The 21,375-nt window shown below is 48.3% G+C and overlaps 1 protein-coding gene across 1 annotated transcript in view; it reads left to right on the top strand.

Moving 5' to 3' along the window:
* The window catches only part of LOC135908023 (uncharacterized), a 230,282-nt gene that overhangs the window by 8,399 nt on the left and 200,508 nt on the right, over positions 1–21,375 (top strand). The window contains exons 3-4 of the mRNA XM_065439789.2: positions 3,327–3,430; positions 15,334–15,558. The gene's annotated coding sequence lies outside the window, so the exon portion shown is untranslated. The remainder of the gene's footprint in view (positions 1–3,326; positions 3,431–15,333; positions 15,559–21,375) is intronic.

Genomic DNA, 21,375 nt, shown 5'->3' with positions numbered 1-21,375 from the left:
CTGTATGGGGATTAACTAGTAACAAGTATGTGGTGTAATTCTGCTCCAAGTGTCATTTCATAACATGCATATATTGTTTATCTTTTCAAAGGCCCCTAGTGCCAACTCTATTTAGTGTTTAACAAACTACAGATTATAATTAATCAAACTCTACTCTTCTATTTGTACTCTCTTAATACGGTTGCATACTTTGTAGTGCATATTTGCCTAACAACATCATTCGTCATGAGCCTTGCCCGCATTTCCTTTCTTTGACACAGCGAGCCTGGTACTTCCAAGTCACGCACGACATGCCCCTTATCAGCATGACAGAGCGTTCTCAGCAGGACAATAGCGAGCGCACCTTTTCAAGAAAGAAAACGCAAGCATTACAGATGACGATTATTGTTTTGACCCAAATATACACTCAAACTGGCGCAACTGTTTTAAGAGTGTAACCTGGTTCCACCTCTCAAACGTTAAAGTAGGGTCCTGCGAAACTAGACAACTTTCGGTTACTCAATTGGTTAAACTTTCGGTTTAACATTGAATAGAGAGCGATTATCAATTAAAGCTAGCATGATAAATGTTTAGTCGTTACTCGAATAAAAAAAATTACCGACGATTACGTTACTTCCTAATGCGAAATTTGAGCGCAGCAAATAAGCTGTTTCACCTTTTCGATAGATTGAGGCAAAGAAATCGAGCAACACATGTATGCGCTATCACAGAATTTTTTTTTTATTTTTCACACGTATTCCTTTAACAAAGACTCCATTAACAGTTCTTGACAGTCATGAAGGAAGCTTTGTGGTCGGAGAAATAGACTGATATATGTTCGACTTGGTACACCAATGCTTCATTCTCAAAGACGAGATCTATACAAGTGCCTCGCGAGGTTGTCACAGCCGTGGGACGCGTTACGAGCGAGAGGAACGGGATGTTCTCCCGCATAAGTGTTAGGAAATTGCTGTTTGTCTTTATGTCAACATTAAAGTCCCCCACTACTAACATCGGTGTGGATCGATGGACGGTTAATGCGAGTTGCAGGAAGTGCACGACGTCTTTCGTGAGTGCGGTAGCGGACTCACGAAAGCGGTATCAGTCGGTCGCTGCTAGCGCTGGGGGGATGAAAGGGGGGCGGAGCTGGTTATGAGGCCGACGACAACGCGAAACCCAGGAACGGACGCCAAAGAGCCATTTGTGTAGCCAGCCCTCCTCCACAGTCTCTCCTCCTCCCTTCCATCATCCTCCCTCGCCCGGAGAGCCGACAGCGTGCATGCGCGGCGGCGGAGCAGCGGCGCATGCGCGGCGGCGGAGCGCGGCGGCGGAGGCGAGCTGGTTACGAGGCCGACGCCGACGACGACGACGCCGACGACGACGCGAAACCCAGGAACGGACGCCAAAGAGCTGCGCTCTAAAAAATTATCGACCATCCCTATACCCGACATATTGTCTCAAGTGCGCCGGGGTATTCACGCCAGAGGACTTCATAGATTGATTTTTGTTCTAGTACGAGCCCTCTCGCATAGCCTCGTGACGGTGACATCAGTAATTGTGCCTACACGTAACACAAGAAGGCTTTACCTAACATCGCTAACATTTTTAATGCACAAGATGAAGCAGGACAGCAGTGGTACTTTCAGGGCCATTTATTCAGTCTGCTGTAAGAATGTTTTATTGCGATAGCAATTATATCGACATTCCAGGCACATTTCAGCGGTCGCCGTCGCGGTGAGTTTCCATCCAAGGGTGATGAAATCGTTGCCGCACGCCGCATGCCGTTTGTGTGAGTGAAAGCTTGAGGGGGTGAACCGGCGAACGCGGCTCAGTCTCGCGTGTGTGACCGATGAAGGTGGGCGGGAAGCGCGCCCTCTCCAGTAGCGCGGGAGGCACGGGGCTGAGGCAGAGGAGGGGGGCGGGGGTCCTTCTTTTCAGGCGCCTGCTGCGTATGGTGCGGCCGTGCGAGCGCCGTATATTTACAGCCATAGAGTTTCTCACTACATTACCTAGAGGGAAATCTGGCGCTGCTGCGCTGTGGTATGCATGGGAATGCCGGTATATTGTGGATTCGGATTGGCATCGTTCTCGTAGAGACGGGACACCTCGAAGACGCGCTTGGCAAGTACCGTTCCGTCTGTCACAATGATTCATTTTCTACTAGAACAGCACGTGAAAAGCTGTTTTAGCTTTATTATTACGCGAAAACATGTTTTGTTTAACTATGAGCACTTGTTATTGTGTGTACGACTACATGTTACGTAAAAAGTATCAGCGGGCCGCTAAAATTGGAGGACAGACGACAAGGTTCGCGCTCGCTTTGAAACAGTTGGTCGTCTGTTCTTGCTTTTCTTCGCTTGGTCATGCATCGTGGGTGAGTAAACATGTAATATGCGTGAATGGAAACATTTTATGAAGATTTTACTTTCGGAACGCGTGTTTTGCGTAGCCATATCCACGTTTTAGACGAAGCCTCTTACAACACCAGCCAACACGAGCCTCGCAGACACATATCCCGTCATTCCCATGACGACACGGTGCCCCCTTAAGAAACTCCCATAGACGGTGGCGCCAGATTACCCTCTAGGTGTTATAGTGAGAAACTCTATGTTTACAGCTATCTGCGACGCGGCGAAAGCGCGCGAACGCGCGGGCCTCATGTTCAAAGCAACGTGCGATGTTTGCAGAGTGCGTGCAGTGCCAGTAGCTTCATATGCGCCGTGCTTTCGACGTTTCGTTCGTGTAGAAGCAAGATATGCATGAAGGTTAATTCGATTGCTGCCGTCGCGATTCTCCGCTGCAGCATCTTGACGAGTTTGCGCGCTCACTAAGGTTGAGGAATGGGGGACTTGGTATTGCACCCTAAAGCTGGTACAGTGCATCATGGAAAGGAAGAAACAAGCTGAGCTGGCCAGAAGACAGTGCTCTGTTCCTTCTTCTGGCCAGCTCGCCTTGCTTCTCTCTTTTGATTTTGCGCTGTACCAGTTTTAGAATTTCCACGCTCGTCGAGCGCGATGTGTTCATGTTTACTTGTGCGCGTGTGACAACGTGCTTGTTAATTTAGTTAAAACATGTTGGCGCACTATTTGGTCTCATACTATGACAGGATGTGTAAGCGCGAATGAACGAGGACGTATAAAGAAAGAGACACAAGGAGTGTGTCTGTTTCTTTCTACGTACTCGTTCAGTCGGGCTTACATATTATCTCATTGTTTATTTAGTTAGCAAGCGAACAAGTTTATTCATAGGCCGATGAAATTGCTATCCTTTCTTCGTATATCTGCTGATTTGCTATCGCAACCGGTGCTTCGCTTTTCGGGTGAAACTATGACTTTCTTTCTTTGCAGTACTGAAACCTCCTCATCTGGGATTTTATACGTCACGATCGCGGTCTTCGTTCTTGTCTTTGTTTTCTGCTTCGCGATATTTTTATTCATCATCACGGCATCAGGTAAGGACAGGTTCGAAAAGAAGTTTAGAAATGATAACCATAGAGCTCGATAAAGCACTTGTTGCGCACTTCGCTTCGCAAAAGTAAACAAAAAAAAAACTGAGGGGAGGGGCTCCTAAGCCATTATTACGATTTGTAAATGCGAGAGCATGACTTGCGCTGCGTTTAGCGTCGCGGCGAAATGTTGCTGAGCTTAGTGCTCTGCGTTGTGTTCCCCAGTGTAATGTTGCTGCTTATGAGGTCGCAACAACGCAACGCGAGAGACCGGCCACATTGGGAGATTTCAGTTTTATTTGCGCAGTTCTTAAAGTAGGGATTCATGGACATTGCGTTGTGTTTCTTACTCGATGAGACCGCTTTGGCGAGAGATGACAGTACTTTTCCGAGCGGTATCACATTTCTTCATTGGGTTCATAGACAAGCTCCACCTCATACTATGGGGAATGTCATAGTCGTTGTCCGAATGGTACCTGATGCGCGTTGCACCTTATTCATCGTCGTTGGCCATGGGCTCCGGGGAAGCTGCAGCTCGCACTGCCTGTCGCGTGGCCGGGGGTTTGGGCGTTGACCTTTGTTTACCTGCTGCAGCTCGTTTCGCGCCATCTCGCTACGTTGCAGTGGTCTCGTACTTGCTCGGCAGTGAACTGGTGGCTCGAGCCACGCTTAGCTGCATCGCCTGATGATGTATAGACGTGAGCGTTTCAACCTCGGACGACGAAGACTCCATAGCGCCTACAGTGGCACCACTATTATCATGCGCCATCTAGTGACCCGCCCGCCATGTTGAGATGGAGCACGTACACAGCCTCCAACATGTTGAACACTGCCCTGTTACAACGATGGCGCAGGGGGCACGGTGGCGCAGCGGTTAGCGCGGTCGCCTACGGAACGATGGCAGTGGTGGCGGGGTAGAGGATCGGTCCTTCACCTGCCCACATTTTTTTTTTTAGGTAAATGGAGGTAACGTAATTTACGTGCCGTTAATCTGCCACAGATTGCTGATGACGGCGCTGTCGCACAATGTGCCAAGTAGTGTTCTCGCATTAAAAAGGGGTGCAGCACAGTTTGTGCTAGAATGGGCGAGATATGTGACTCCCAGTTCAGTTTGTTTTTCAGTTGAAATTTATTTGTTTAGCAATAAAAGTAATAGCATTTCGCAAGTACCATGGGAAATCGCCATCGCAACGCGAAATGCCAAGTACGAACTGGCTACCTACTTAAATATAGTTCTGCTTAAAGTCAGTTACAGTTCGATAGCGTAGGGGGGAGTATTCCTCAAAGGGAACTTGGATCAGTGTGAGAGAGTAATCACTTTTCTTCGGACAGCCCCTTTCACTAAACCCAATGGCCTATTAGGCGAAGTTTTTGCGCATCAGGTGTGACTTACAGGTCTCTGAACGCTTCAGTCTGACCATTCAGCATTTGTGTTCGATTTAAATATTTGAGCGTACCCGCAGATAAACCGCCATGACCTGAATACGCCCATAGCGTATAACATTTGTTAGCGCATCACGCGTACTTATGTGACAGCGTTTTCATGTGGCGCATTCTCTTAGTGAGAAACAAGCCTAAACTCATTTACAGCAATTTGCGTTACGAGGGTGTCTTGAGCAAAACATTTCTCACTCTCCTTGTCCCCTTCATTGCGTTATGCAAGCGTCTTCATGCACCTCGTAAAACAATTCAGCCAGTCCGTGACGGCTCCCTTCTGTCGCACTAATGTGGTTCGGATCGCTGGAGCATTCACGTGCAATTGCGGCGCCACATGCTACTTGTCACAATCATATAAATACTTATTAAAGGCGAGACAAGGTGTTGGCGAGGAGGCATTTTGCGCACAAGCTGATTTATGTTCTGATCCTCATTTCAAATGACCCGTTGCTGCGGTGAGATGTCACCTTCGCCCTCATACTTCAATAGAGAGTTTTTGTTTAGGGGACGCAAGCGGCTTGCGTACGCAAGAAGTAGGGGCGACGGTACTGCGCATGCGCAGACCCTTACGTCGGCGTCTGTGCATGCGCAGTACCGTCGCCCCTAGTTCTTGCGTGCGCAAGCCGCTTGCGTCCCCTAGACTAAAACTCTCTAATAACTTGGTGGTCCGTGCGTTCAATGGGTGACTACGGCACTTTGAGGAATTTTGTGTCAATTGATGGTGCATTTTTGACAACAGTAAAACGCCTAATAGAAGAGTGAAAGAATCAGAGACAGGCAGGACCTGTATTTGTCCCATATATTGCGTTTAACCAAGTCAAATGGGAACTTCCTTTTTGTGCAAGTGGCACTTGTAATTTCTTGTAGAGCGCAGAGATAAACGCACGCACGTGACAGGCTTTTACCGAGGAGCCTCTTTTGCAACCTTGACATGCAAATGAGGCTTTGATAGAACATACTTGCTACGTTATGGAAACAATAGGTAGTGTTTAAGATGCATCTTGTATGAAATAAGGCGGTTTATAATGCCGCAAACTTAGTTTTTTTTTTACTTTATAACGCGCCCAATGTTGCCTTTTAAGACCTTTAGCGAATCGTGATATATTGCTTTATCACTCTAAATATCGTTCTTGGTCGTAGTTTCTACGGTATCTGCCTGTCGGCTGACGTGCGCAGGGTGCTACGAGATCGGCTGCGAATAACGTGTATAGAAAAAAAAAACAAATGAGAAGTGTTTCTAGTAACATCGCCTTTTGCAAGTGTGTCTAGTTTTATTTTCACTGGCAGTGGCTCGCATTTTGACAGAAGAAGTATCTACTTGTCTCATGCTCAACTAGATTTCATTTTGGTGGAACTCACTAGAATGAATGCACTGTGGTATTCTTTATGAGGAACACGTCGGCCGGTTGTTTCGCGGTGCCGCGGCAAGACGCAAAAAAAAACAATGTGAGCTAAGGACACCATTTCGTCTTCAGCGTGCACACCCGTACCGAACTCTTGTTTCCCCGTATCCCTTGTTAATAACACCCTCGAGTCAGAACCATTTAATTTCGATTATACATGGATACACTTTATCCATGACAACTTAGGAAACAATTTTAAAAAAATTTAAAAAATTCAGAAAAGGCAACGACTCTTACCCGTGAAATTTTCGGCGTATATTGCCGACATGCGTTGCATGCAAACTAATGGAACCGATCATATATTTCCACGTCGCCAGACATCTCGATAATAGTTCATTCTTTTTCCGCAAGCAGCACGGTTTTCGCCCCAGGTTATGATGATGCATAATTATTCGAATCCACTACAGACCTCAACTTGAACTTGGATTCGTCTTTTCAGACCGATGTCACTTACATCGATTTTTCAAAGGCATTTGATCATGTGGCTCATCGTCGTCTCATGGCCAAACTCAGTTGTCTTAATCTTGACTCACTTACCTTGTCATGGATCAAAAGCTTTCTAACAGGGCGATGTCAGTTCACAGTCATTGGTGGTAAGCTTTCAACAGCAGCACAAGTAGTATCCGGTGTCCCTCAGGAATAAGTTCTTGGCCCGCTTCTCTTTCTTAACTTCATAAACGACTCGCCATCTGGAATAACGTCATCTATTCGCCTCTTGGCTGATGATTGCGTTACATATCGTCGAATCTCATAGAGTAGTGATCAATCATTACTACAACGCGACATAAACCTAATTCAAACGTGGCGCTCGCGCTGGTTGATGGAGCCTAATGCCTCAAAGTCCAAATGCATGGTTGTATCACACACAAAAAAAACTAATCTGATCTTTCAGTATTCCCTTAATTTGACAGTTTTATCACATGCTAGCACTTACCGATACCTAGGCGCCCTCATTAACAGTAAACTGACATGAAGCATATCTCGAATGTTGTAACTGATACCTCAAGGTCGCTAGGTTACTTAAATAGAACACTACGTTTGTACCCCCTGGAAATCAGAAAAATGGCTGTGGCTTAGGTAAGGTTAAGCCCAGGATGCGAAGCATACTAGCCTTTATTTTAGTTGTTGAACCACTGTTTAGCCTGGTGAACTGCTGTTGCTTGGCTATATTTGGTTCGGCTAGACGAAGAAACAACTCATGCATTACTTCTTCGCCTTCAAGAGTGGAACGCGACAGCGTTCCCGTCGACCCGCCAAGGGGTGTAAGACAATGGGCTACAGGGCAGCGACTACGCGCCCCGCATTGGACGCGGTGAGCGTCGAGCAAAGCAGCGTTCGGCGCGGCAACGAAATGTGCGCCTGAGCAAGAGACGCACGCCTTAGAAACAGCGCGTTTCTAAGGCAACACCGCATTCACTAGAGGCGCTTTTGTACCGCTTTGAAGCGTTGTACTCGTGGCTCAGTGGTAGCGTCTCCGTCCCACACTCCGGAGACCCTGGTTCGATTCCCACCCAGCCCGTCTTGCAAGCGTTGAGCCAAAGCCACTTCTTCTCTGTCGTGACGTCACGGTGTCACGTGATTTCATGGTCACCGCCGCGCCTGAGGAGCTGGGTTGAGCCCTCGTAATATGCTTCGCATAAAAATAGCCTACGAAACCTGCGTTAGGAGCAAACTCGATTACGCTTCTGCCATGTGGAGCCCTTACCAAGATTATTTAATTACCTCTCTCGAGTCGGTCCAAGATCGTGGAGCCCGAATTATTTCATCAAACTATAATACACACCTAAGCGTAACCCACATTAAATCAACTCTTCAACTACACCCTTTAGCAGTAAGACGCAGAAACGCACGCCTCAGCCTGTTCCATAAGCTATATCACAACTTGCCTAACCTGCATGGTACACTGTTACTGCCACCCGCTCGGACCTCTCGCCATTTGTTCAACTGCAACAGCGTCCAATGCCTTCATGGTTCGACTCTTGCATTCCACAAATCGTTTCTTCCCGCAGCCATTCATGACTCGGATTGCCTTCCCAAAGCAGTTTCTCTTGAGAGAAATCCAGAAAAATTCAGGCAGCCTTAACTGAGCTCTTTGCTAAATAACTTCAACTACGCATTTTTTTTTGTTTTCTCGCACTATGTTTACGTTACAGGCGTTGTCCAATAGAAGATATTGATTTACATTATGCTTTCTATACTTTGACTTGTATTTAAATGTCCGGTTGGGTCCCTTAATCTCTTATTACAATGTATGTCTTCGTTTGTTAGCGTATTCCTAATTACTTGCTCCATCCCATCCTTGTGTTTTACCTTTTATTGCCTTGTTTTCTTCTGCTCTTTACTGTATCCTTTCTTTTGTGCGCTCTCTACTTGTAACGTAGTTGGTTCATTGTTTAATAGCATTCGCTCCATTACATGTTGAAAATTCGCTCCATTACATGCCAATGAAAAGTGGCCTTAACTGGTTGCTTGGCTTTCCGAAAAAGTTCTTCACTCGTTCATTCGTGTAGGAAATATAAAAAGTTTGGCCGCATGTTGCACTCGTGCAACAAGTGAAGGCGAAAGCCAGCTGCACACTGTTGCTGCTCGGGGTTCGAGGACGTGTCATCCTCTTTCCTCGTGGAGGAGTGAGAAGAATGTGAGGCTCGGTGCGATATTCAGGACGTTTGGCAAACACGTGTATATTTACATATGTACAAGAAAGTGCAAGGTAATACAGAAAAGTTGCTGCTGAAGTGGTAGTTGTCGATCACTCCCACCGTCCGTAGCTCCTTTTCTGCCTTGCGTGATCATTGTTTAGTCACTTCCCCCAATCCGCTGCCAGGGGCCCGACGACAACAGGTCCCACCAATCGTGTGTCAGGAGGCCGCTGACATCAGGTCTCACCTATCCTGTGTAAGGAGACCGATGACATCAGGTCACACCAATCCTGAGGTACGATGCCCTTTTCGCCGACTCCGATCCTACTCTGAGAGGTGGTGGCCGGATCATCGCACCGAGCGCCTCTCCGGCTTGGACACGCCAATTTCTGCAGCTGACAACCGTATCATTGCTAATTACTGAAAGCTCTCCTGAACGAGGTATTCCCGCGCTGGTCATAATTCATCCGTTTCGAGAACCATTTTGCCGAGGCCGTCGGCCCGTTCCCCATAATCGCGCGAGCCGTGACCGAGGGGTGTTTCGGGGTGAACGGCCGATCACAGCAGACCGTGCACCGCGCGGAAGGGGGTTCGAAAGGAGGCAGCTCATCGGTGCCTCCTGAAGATGCCTTGGCCGCTCAGTGGTAGCTCCGGATCGAAGTACTAAGCTCGCCGGGATGATCAAAAGGCCCATCACAACAGCCCGTCCACCGCCAGGAAAAGGGATTGCAAGGGGGCGGCTCATCAGTGCCCCCTGAAGAGGCCTTGGCTGCTCAGTAGGCTCAGCTCCGGCTCGAAGTCCCACGCTCGTCGGGAGGACGGAACGCCGATCACAACAGCCCGTCCACCGCCAGGAAGAGTGCTTGCAAGGGGGCGGCTCATCAGTGCCTCATGAAAAGGCCTTGGTCGCTCCGTAGGCTTAGCTCCGGCTCGAAGTCCGACGCTCGTCGGGAGGACGGAAGGCCGATCACAACAGCCCGTCCACCACCAGGAAGAGTACTTGCAAGGGGGCGGCTCATCAGTGCCCCTTGAAGAGGCCTTGGCGGCTAGCAGGCTTAGCTCCTGCTCGAAATCCCGGGCTCGTCGTGAGAATCACGTCCGATGGCCATCGTGGAGGGAGGGTTGGCTGGAAATCGTAGACTCGGAACTGGCATTTTAGTGACCAAGTCTGCACAGCGCCCGAGCAGCGACAAGGCAAGCGCCCAAACCCCCTCCGATATATGCCAGGTAATCATCCTTCCCCCTTAATTAATTTCGTGCTCAGAACCAGCGAGTGCCAGAAAGAGCCATAGAGAGCACAGCTCAAAAAAACCTAAACAAATTAATTAGGAAAATAAATTCCAGGCCCTAAACAAAGTTTAAATGGTACTGTGCCTAACGTTTTGGTCAATTTCGTTTTGGCCGTGTCTCAAGAAGGGCGCAACTCACACTGCTATGAGACATCTATAAACAAATTAAGATCGTTTGATACCCACATGAACAAATAATAATGAAAACCCACATACACGAAAAAACACTTTCGGTGCCCTATCAAGGCATAAACAGTTATCAAAAGTCTAGCTCATGAGTCGGTTGCTTTCAGCCAGCTTTGTCCCTCCCATTCGAAACGACCCCAAGACAGCTGTCAGTGTGGTCATGGTACGGGGAGGCTGAAATTCGAAGTAATAAGATCCTCCCCTCCCCCCCGCCCCCCACATCTTGTCCAGCGCTCCAACTCCGCCCTTCCAAACTAAACATTCCACGTAGCACGTGATTATTAGCACTAGTTATCGCCTTCGGGTACAAATGTGGCTTCTTATTGCCATGTAACTGTGTGTGTAATTTAAACGCAGGAAACAGGATTAACTTATCGGCCATTTCTAAAATGCTCTCCTCGTGAGAAAATGTCAGCTAAATCCAGGAAGCGTTCCAAAAATAAAATTTTTCTGCCTATTGCACGCTTGTCGCCTCTTATTAGCCCTCAGAATCCTATTCTCGCGTGAGTCGATGAAAACTTTAGGCAGAAAGAAGCACAAAACAAACGAGTTAAACGCGCTCCTTTGCTCTTGAGACGCGTTCCTGCGCACATTACACAGCGGGATGTACATGGTGGCATTGTCCCACAAGTGGCTAAACAGGCACTGAAACAGTCGCATTTCATCGTTCGGTAATTCCGTGTGATTGTTATCGTGGATGTTGGTCCTCTTTTCATTGTTTATATCGTCTTTCTACTTTTTATACTTACTTTAGTTTAAATGTAGGACGAACTACGGCACACAGCTATTAGGTTGGCAAATTCCGAATCTGTTAAACTTTTGTTCTGATCAGATATCTTGGAATCCGGTTCCTCTTTGCCTGCTTTCCGAAAACAGGCAAACCGTTTTTTCTTGAATCGTGCATAAGCCAGTCCTGATTTCTTCCTTTATTTTTTGTCAAGTGAAGTTTTATTGTTGTTTAGGAGATCCAGTTAGGATTTCTTCCTGTGATTTTTGGTCAAGTGAACGGGATTGTGGTTATTTTATATTTTTAATTAGATTGATTTGAATGTACGATGTACTTTTCATATGTATATTGCTGTATGTGAATTGTTGTAGTCTTTCTGTAAGAAATTGTTTGTACTTCGCCGTTCATTATGTCGAAATTTTGTCTCCATGAATGCAGGGTGTCTAGGGCCTAGTCTAGATGACCACGTGTGTCACCTTTAGTCCTGTTCACCTGGACAATAAATGTTGTCTAAATTTCAATAAAGTTAAACAAGACGCAATCAAACAACACAATCAAACCCCGGCCCTCAGTCCCCAGCAGCTGTGAAGCAACTGACCACAGCGGCGGTCATACCTGCGACGCAGCAGAGGGTGCTAAGAATCACTGGCTCCGGACAGGCCGCCATTGGAATATGAGCCTGGCAACGTTTAACGCTAGAACGTTATCTAGTGAGGCGAGTCTAGCAGTGCTATTCGAGGAATTAGAGGGCAGTAAATGGGAAATAATAGGGCTCAGTGAAGTTAGGAGGCCAAAAGAAGCATATACAGTGCTAAAAAGCGGGCACGTCCTGTGCTACCGGGGCTTAGCGGAGAGAAGAGAACTAGGAGTTGGATTCCTGATTAATAAGAATATAGCTGGTAACATACAGGAATTCTAAAGCATTAACGAGAGGGTGGCAGGTCTTGTTGTGAAACTTAATAAGAGGTACAAAATGAAAATTGTACAGGTCTACGCCCCTACATCCAGTCATGATGACCAGGAAGTCGAAAGCTTCTATGAAGACGTGGAATCGGCGATGGGTAGAGTGAAAACTAAATACACTATACTAATGGGCGACTTTAATGCCAAAGTAGGCAAGAAGCAGGCTGGAGACAAGGCAGTGGGGGAATATGGCATAGGCACTAGGAATAGCAGGGGAGAGTTATTAGTAGAGTTTGCGGAACAGAATAATATGAGCATAATGAATACCTTCTTCCGCAAGCGGGATAGCCGAAAGTGGACGTGGAGGAGCCCGAACGGCGAGACCAGAAATAAAATAGACTTCATACTCTGCGCTAACCCTGGCATCATACAAGATGTGGACATGCTCGGCAAGGTGCGCTGCAGTGACCACAGGATGGTAAGAACTCGAATTAGCCTAGTCCTGAGGAGGGAGCGGAAGAAACTGGTACATAAGAAGGCGAATAATGAGTTAGCGGTAAGAGGAAAAATAGAGGAATTCCAGATCAAGCTACAGAACAGGTATTCGGCTTTAACTCGGGAAGAGGACCTTAGTGTTGAAGCAATGAACGACAATCTTGTGGGCATCATTAAGGAGTGTGCAATGGAAGTCGGTGGTAACTCCGTTAGGCAGGACACCCGTAAACTATCGCAGGAGACGAAAGATCTGATCAAGAAACGCCAATGTATGAAAGCCTCTAACGCTACAGCTAGAATAGAACTGGCAGAACTTTCGAAGTTAATCAATAAGCGTAAGACAGCTGACATAAGGAAGTATAATATGGATAGAATTGAACATGCCCTCAGGAACGGAGGGAGCCTAAAAACAGTGAAGAAGAAACTAGGAATTGGCAAGAATCAGATGCATGAGTTAAGAGACAAAGCCGGCAATATCATTACTAATATGGATGAAATAATGGCGGAGGAGTTCTATAGAGATTTATACAGTACCAGTGGCACCCACGACGATAATGGAAGAGAAAATAGTCTAGAGGAATTCGAAATCCCACAGGTAACGCCGGAAGAAGTAAAGAAAGCCTTGGGAGATATGCAAAGGGGGAAGGCAGCTGGGGAGGATCAGGTAACAGCAGATTTGTTGAAGGATGGTGGGCAGATTGTTCTAAAGAAACTGGCCACCCTGTAAACGCAATGCTTCATGACCTCGAGAGTACCGGAATCTTGGAAGAACGCTAACATAATCCTGATCCATAAGAAAGGGGACGCCAAAGACTTGAAAAATTATAGACCGATCAGCTTACTGTCAGTTGCCTACAAACTATTTACTAAGGTAATCGCAAATAGAATCAGGAACACCTTAGACTTCTCTCAAGCAAAAGACCAGGCAGGATTCCCTAAAGGCTACTCAACCATAGACCATATTCACACTATCAATCAGGTGATAGAGAAATGTGCGGAATATAACCAACCCCTATATATAGCTTTCATTGATTACGAGAAAGCGTTTGATTCTGTCGAAACCTCAGCAGTCATGGAGGCATTGCGGAATCAGGGTGTAGACGAGCCGTATGTAAAAATACTGAAAGATATCTATAGCGGCTCCACAGCCACCGTAGTCCTCCATAAGGTAAGCAACAAAATCCCAATAAAGAAAGGCGTCAGGCAGGGAGATACGATCTCTCCAATGCTATTCACAGCCTGTTTACAGGAGGTATTCAGAGACCTGGATTGAAAAGAATTGGGGATAAAAGTGAATGGAGAATACCTTAGTAACTTGAGATTCGCTGATGATATTGCCTTGCTTAGTAACTCAGGGGACCAACTGCAATGCATGCTCACTGACCTGGAAAGGCGAAGCAGAAGAGTGGGTCTAAAAATTAATCTGCAGAAAACTAAAGTAATGCTTAAGTCTCGGAAGAGAACAGCAATTTACAATAGGCAGTGAGGCACTGGAAGTCGTAAGGGAATACATCTACTTAGGGCGGGTGACTGCGGATCCGGATCATGAGACGGAAATAATCAGAAGAATAAAAATGGGCTGGGGTGCGTTTGGCAGGCATTCTCAGATCATGAACAACAGGTTGTCATTATCCCTCAAGAGAAAAGTGTATAATAGCTGTGTCTTACCAGTGCTCACCTACGGGGCAGAAACCTGGAGGCTTACGAAAAGGGTTCTACTCAAATTGAGGACGACGCAACGAGCTATAGAAAGAAGAATGATAGGTGTAACGTTAAGGGATAAGAAAAGAGCAGATTGGGTGAGGGAACAAACGTGAGGTAATGACATCTTAGTTGAAATCAAGAAGAAGAAATGGGCATGGGCAGGACATGTAATGAGGAGGGAAGATAACCGATGGTCATTAAGGGTTACGGAGTGGATTCCAAGGGAAGGGAAGCGTAGCAGGGGGCGGCAGAAAGTTAGGTGGACGGATGAGGTTAAGAAGTTTGCAGGGACGTCATGGCCACAATTAGTACATGACCGGGGTTGTTGGAGAAATATGGGACAGGCCTTTGCCCTGCAGTGGGCGCAACCAGGCTGATGATGATGATGATGATAAAACAAGACGTGCGTCATCGCTCGTGTATGTGGTCTTTGTCACAACTTTATTTTAATATTTTTTTTTAGTTTATATGCATGTTTACATTATTTTTCTGCTCTTCTATGTATGGGTAGCCCTAATCTCCACTTTTGGATTTACTTTGTCCGACACCATTTTTGCGCCGTTTGATGTTTGGTTGACATCACTAAATAAGCACTGCTGCTCTCTTGTGTGTTGCCCCTGCCGAAATGTAAATAATTTTAGCTGGAGAACATTGGGCCAGCTTCAAACAATCAGGCCTTTCGGATAAATTATTTGCAAAGATTGGTGACTTGACACTTGACGGTGATCGTCGTTCTCATGGCACTAAGGCTAATGTTTCTTTATACCTGCTACCTAATATTAAGGGCTTCAAAAGCGCCTTGCATCAGACAAGAGTGCTCTGTTTTTCACAAAAGGTCGATTTAGTGCAGACCTTACTATCAAAAGCTTGTGTCGGAAGAACACATCCCTAAAATTGCCAGCAGTCCAAAATATTGAGGTTTGTATTTTATAAGTCTAAACAGGTGAGCCACCCTAAAAAAAAAGAAAGCTGGAGTTGAGACAGCTCACAGCTGGTGGACCCATTTGGCTAGTTCTTTCATTTCGTCAACTGATTATTATGATGAATGCCAGTCCGCAGTGTAAGTGGCTAGTCTTCTTCAACACAAGTTTTAAAGCTCACTACTGACTCTTTTGCTCGGGTTCAGATGATCAGAAAACGACGATTTTCAAAGAGCTTGACTTAAGCGGTGGCCACGGAGACTACGGCGCTGTGGCAACTACCGAGGATCCCCGGGTGCGAGTCACGAGACCACGTTCTCAGCAGAAGGAAACCGTAGCAACCCAGATTAGGCGACCAGCCCCGACAGCGAGGCCGCGCACCCGCGCACCGCGCTCAACAACACCGTCTACTAAGGCTACGCCACCTCCAGGTGAGTGTAGAGCTCCGTATTAACGCGATAGCGTTAAGGAGCTCGTGTCGCAGAAAAGCCGGTGTCGTCGGCGTCCGCGGCGTTGGCCTTGAGCGATAAATCACGGCAGGCGCTTCATAAATAAAAAGCAACTTCCAAGATTGGCTCGGTGGGAATCGAACCACGGTTTCCGGAGTATGAGACGGAGACGCTACCACTCAGCCACGACTTTTTAGAGCGCAGCTCTTTGGCGTCCGTTCCTGGGTTTCGCGTCGGCGTTGTCGTCGGCCTCGTAACCAGCTCGCCGACGAATCTGCTCCGCCGCCGCGCATGCGCGCTGTCGGCTCTCCGGGCGAGGGAGGATGATGGAAGGGAGGAGGAGAGACTGTGGAGGAGGGCTGGCTACACAAATGGCTCTTTGGCGTCCGTTCCTGGGTTTCGCGTCGGCGTTGTCGTCGGCCTCGTAACCAGCTCCGCCCCCCTTTCATCCCCCCAGCGCTAGCAGCGACCGACTGACACCGCTTTCGTGAGTCCGCTACCGCACTCACGAAAGACGTCGTGCACTTCCTGCAACTCGCATTAACTGTCCATCGATCCACACCGATGTTAGTAGTGGGGGACTTTAATGTTGGCATAAAGACAAACAGCAATTTCCTAACACTTATGCGGGAGAACATCCCGTTCCTCTCGCTCGTAACGCGTCCCACGGCTGTGACATCCTCGCGAGGCACTTGTATAGACCTCGTCTTTGAGAATCAAGCATTGGTGTACCAAGTCGAACATATATCAGTCTATTTCTCCGACCACAAAGCTTCCTTCATGACTGTCAAGAACTGTTAGTGGAGTCTTTGTTAAAGGAATACGTGTGAAACATTAAAAAAAATCTGTGATAGCGGATACATGTGTTGCTCGATTTCTTTGCCTCAATCTATCGAAAAGGTGAAACAGCTTATTTGCTGCGCTCAAATTTCGCATTAGGAAGTAACGTAATCGTCGGTAATTTTTTTTCCTTTTTTTTTCTTTATTGCCGGTCGTTGGCCCGGATAAAAATTACACATTCACAAAGAATCAAAAGGCACACTCACAATATGTTGAAAACAACCGCAGATCTTGTGCTGCTGCGCTTGTGCTAAAATTCCCTTATCGCCAATAAAAATTCCACTCGTGGCAACCACTCTGGGATGCACTCCAGCAACTTTTGTTCCTCTACAAAGTTCCGCATGCTTTCTTTGAAATACTGGCGAGCCGCTCTTGCACCGAGATCGACATGCCTTACCGCAATTCTACATTTCCAAATGCTATGCAGGGCCATAAGCATGATCACATCGAATGGGGTACCATCATCACTTTCTATTGGCAAGTAGCGAATCCCATACGCATCTAGGGAGAATTACTTTTTGATTGTGCGCTGGAGCACATCCCAGAGGAAAACGGCATCCAAACAATGCAGAAAAACATGTTCAATTGTCTCCTCCTGCCTGCAAATTGTACAATGAGTGCCCCATGGAACAAAGAAACCTCTTTCAGCCAGCCACGGTTTGACAGTCAGCGTTCCGGAGTGCAATTCAAAAAAATTACCGACGATTACGTTACTTCCTAATGCGAAATTTGAGCGCAGCAAATAAGCTGTTTCACCTTTTCGATAGATTGAGGCAAAGAAATCGAGCAACACATGTATGCGCTATCACAGAATTTTTTTTTATTTTTCACACATATTCCTTTAACAAAGACTCCACTAACAGTTCTTGACAGTCATGAAGGAAGCTTTGTGGTCGGAGAAATATACTGATATATGTTCGACTTGGTACACCAATGCTTGATTCTCAAAGACGAGATCTATACAAGTGCCTCGCGAGGTTGTCACAGCCGTGGGACGCGTTACGAGCGAGAGGAACGGGATGTTCTCCCGCATAAGTGTTAGGAAATTGCTGTTTGTCTTTATGTCAACATTAAAGTCCCCCACTACTAACATCGGTGTGGATCGATGGACGGTTAATGCGAGCTGCAGGAGGTGCACGACGTCTTTCGTGAGTGCGGTAGGGGCGAAGTAGGCAGCTACTACCAGCAAGCCGTTGGGCAACTTTGCGGCGCACAGTTCGCCAACTTCAAAGTTCGAGCCGGCGCTTTGACAACCGGAAACTCGCAGGAAGAGGTGGGAAGGGGGCGGCGTGTACACCCAGCGGCAAACGATGGGGGCAGAAGCGCGTGCAGCAAGCGGACAACACGATAAAGGGAGGAGGGAAGAGATAGCAGCGACTGACTGATGCCGCTGACGCCGATAGTGAGTCAACCCCAGCTGCGGAGTTGGTTTCAGGGACAACGCCGCCGATGCCGACACAAACAATATGATACCCTCGCTTCCGCAGCGCTAAGAACCAGGGGGGGGGGACCCTTTCCTCCTCTTTCTGCATGGCGGCGACGGCGTTCTATGCAGTCACGTTATCTTCACTCTCTAGCGGCGTCAGCGGCATCCAGCGGTATCAGTCGGTCGCTGCTAGCGCTGGGGGGATGAAAGGGGGGCGGAGCTGGTTACGAGGCCGACGACGACGACGACGACGACGACGACGCGAAACCCAGGAACGGACGCCAAAGAGCTGCGCTCTAAAAAGAACGTCTTAGCGCCTGACGGTACTTGCATCGCCTTAACGCGCTTCAGAACATCGTGCCCATGGCTAGCTCTGTAGAGAGACCGATATAAAGGCACGGGAAGAACAACATCACACAGGTCCCTGTACAGTTTTTTTCCGGTTAACGTCACTCAAATATTGAAGAGAAAAACGCGCTGACAAAAACCTGCATGAAGCCACAACTTCACGTAGAAAACCATAAACACCCCCTGGCAAACTGCCCGCTGAGACAACCATTTCGGGCAAGTGCTTGCCCAGGCGAAGTTGGCAGACAGTGTATAAAAACGGGTTTTTTGCGTCCCTGAAGAAAAAAAACCGATTGACTACCTGTCTCAAAAACAAATGTGACAATCCAAGTCCTCCATTTGGAACTCGAAGAAACAAATTGGTGCGACTTGATCTCCCCCAAGACGATGCCCACACAAACACTGCGAACACCCTGTGAGTTTTTTGGATGTTTACCCTTGAGCAATGCAAGACTTGGAGGATGTACCAAAGTTTGCTCACTAAAAATATGTTGCAAATTGTGGCTCTGGAAAACATAGACTAATTCCAGCCATTCCATTTGTTCACTGTGTCCCGCAGCTTATCCACTTCACTCCTCCAGTACGACTCACTGTCTTTGTAGCACTGAAGGGGAACACCCAAGTATTTCACCGGAGTCGTAACGAAACTCATCAAATCAAGGCTCACATACACTCTGTCAAGACGGGCGTGGCTGGCTGCCTGAAAGTGGGTGTACTGAGTAGTCCTCCCACCACCGAGACACTCAGCCACGTCTTCCAAACCATCGTCCCTTATCATATCGCTTAGGGCAATGGTGCTTGCATCCTTGTACGGTCGGGCGCTAGTTTTATCACGGGCTGAATGAACACAGGTGAAATCACCGGCAATAATGAGGAGCCTATTACATTGGGTATACTGTTTTAGCCGATCGAAAAATCTGCGTCTTTCCTCAGCGACAGTCGGCGCGTACAAACAAATAACACGCCATTCCAATGACGATAATAAAAAATCGCAGACAATAAGCCGACCTGACGGGCATGACGTCACAGCTTCTACTTTTGCTCCAAGACTATGTCGGATGAACAAAGCGCACCCGGAAGAAGTTCCCACAGCATGGCTCACTATAACACAGTATCGAGCTAAGAATTGACTCACCATGCCCCCGGTTTCGTCGTCGCCCTCAACTTTCGTCTCCTGTACTGCTAGAATGTCCAGGTCATGTTCGGTAACTAGTCTATAGAGTTGACTTTGCTTCCTCCTTGAGGCAAGACCACGTACGTTTCAAGTGGCCACAAGAAATGACCTATTCATAGACATCATTGCGAGGCGGTGAGAACCCGGGGGCATGACGCTCACCTCACTACTGCGCTTTTTTCCTGGGTGCCTTGACACGGTGCAGTCCTCAGGGAGGCAAAGGCGGCGTTTCCGCCGTCTTGCGCTCCGTCGAAGTGTTCGGCCGAACCCGATGGGAAAGACGCCGCACGGGAGTCGTTTTCGCAGGCGGCTCGTCCGTTGCGAGGGCGCTGGGCCCCTTCTCCTTTTTGCCTGCTTCGTGGGGCCGCTTTGCGGTCGCACTGGCACTGTCGCTATCGATGCCTGTCATCGGCACTGCCTCGGGAGTAGACTCTACAGCTCCGCCGGAAAAAGTGTGGCCGGTACTACTTGAAGCAGCTTTCCTACTCCGCTCCTCCACGGCTTCATGCAGAAGCCCGGCTTCGGGCTTCCCTGGAGCTTCAAGGAGGGCGTCCTGTGGAGTGTTCGGAGTACCCTCTTGAGTAGTCGGGTTCTGGCACACTCCTGCTGTTTCCTCGGAGTCTGCCTCATCCATAAGGAGGTCCAATGCATCGTTTGCCTGGACTGGTTCGGTAACACTGGCGTACGTCTTTGGGCAATCCGCGTCCTCATGGCCGAAGCGGCGACAACGACTGCAGCGAGGCACTTTGCAGTCCCGACGTATGTGCCCGGTGCTCTTGCCGCGCAGACAGAGCGGAGCGCGGCCTGGAACAACGACGAGAGTCAGCTCTCCGGCTATCTTGAGCTGGTGTGGAATGTCGTCGACTTTGACGTCGCCATGCAATTGCAGTCCAACTGAGCGAGTCGTCGAGCCTTTTTCAGTGACGCCTTGCACACGCCACTTCTCCCGCGTCACCTCCAACACTTTCCCGTAGGGTGTCAGGGCCACACGAATGGCTTCGTCGGTCACGCCGTGCAGCAACCTGTGTAGCTTTAAGCGGACCTCTCGGTTGTTTGGATAGATGAGCAAACATGGGCGATTTTTTACCTTCACGTTGACAGCGGTGAGCAATTTCTGAGCGGCGTCAGCACTCGTCATTGTTACAGCCCACAAGTGGTTCATCTGATACGCCCCCAACGCCAAAACGTCGGGGAGCGCACCTAGATTGGCCAAAGTGTCCCGGTAGTCTTCGACACGGTAGGGCCGAGCTCTTGGGTCGCCGTGCATGAAAACGGTGTTCGCGACGATGCGTCCGGATGGCAGATTGGGCAGAATAACCTGATAATCTTCGGCAGTAGAAGCAAAAAACCTGTTACCGCGGCCCGCCTGGGCCGCAGAAACCGCTCCATGGGAGCAAGCCATCCCGCGTCCGTTTCGCTTGAAAGCCGGAGGTGTAAATGACTCAGCCACGACTTCGATGCTTCCAAGCGGTACAAACGCGCCTCTAGTGAATGCGGTGTTGCCTTCGAAACGAGCCGTGGAAAGTTATACTGCGGTGTATATGGGTAATTATGAACATGTAACTTACAGAAGTCGCTATTACACGAGTTGTGAAGTGCGTTTCCGCTGCATTTCTTCTGCGCTTTCCGCACACGCAGAGCCATCTTGCGGCAAACACAGAAGACCCCCTCCTCTCGATGTACGGCGCTAACCCGACAGGAGGCGCGTCGCACGCGCATTGGGACCGCTGCCAGGCGCGTCGCGGTACCGACTCCCTCTCCCCTGACGACGCTTCGCTGTGCTCCCGGTTGCAGAATCAAGCGCCGTTCCTTTCTTTAGATTACTATCTATCTATCTCTCTGCCCGTACCGATCACGACGTTTGGCCGGCGTAGATCGTTTCCCCTCCGAGACAGCGAGTTCTTTGGTCCGTTCCGTTCGCTCAGGCGCACGTTTCGTTGCCGCGCCGAACGCTGCGTTGCTTGACGATCACCGCGTGATAGGTGGGCGCTAAGTCCGATGCGGGGCGCCT

This window comes from Dermacentor albipictus, chromosome 10 (genome assembly GCF_038994185.2).
Source record: "Dermacentor albipictus isolate Rhodes 1998 colony chromosome 10, USDA_Dalb.pri_finalv2, whole genome shotgun sequence".
NCBI classification, from domain to species: Eukaryota; Metazoa; Arthropoda; class Arachnida; order Ixodida; family Ixodidae; genus Dermacentor; species Dermacentor albipictus.
The sequence above is the reverse complement of the archived record's forward strand: the minus strand, read 5'-3'. Positions and strand labels throughout refer to the sequence as shown.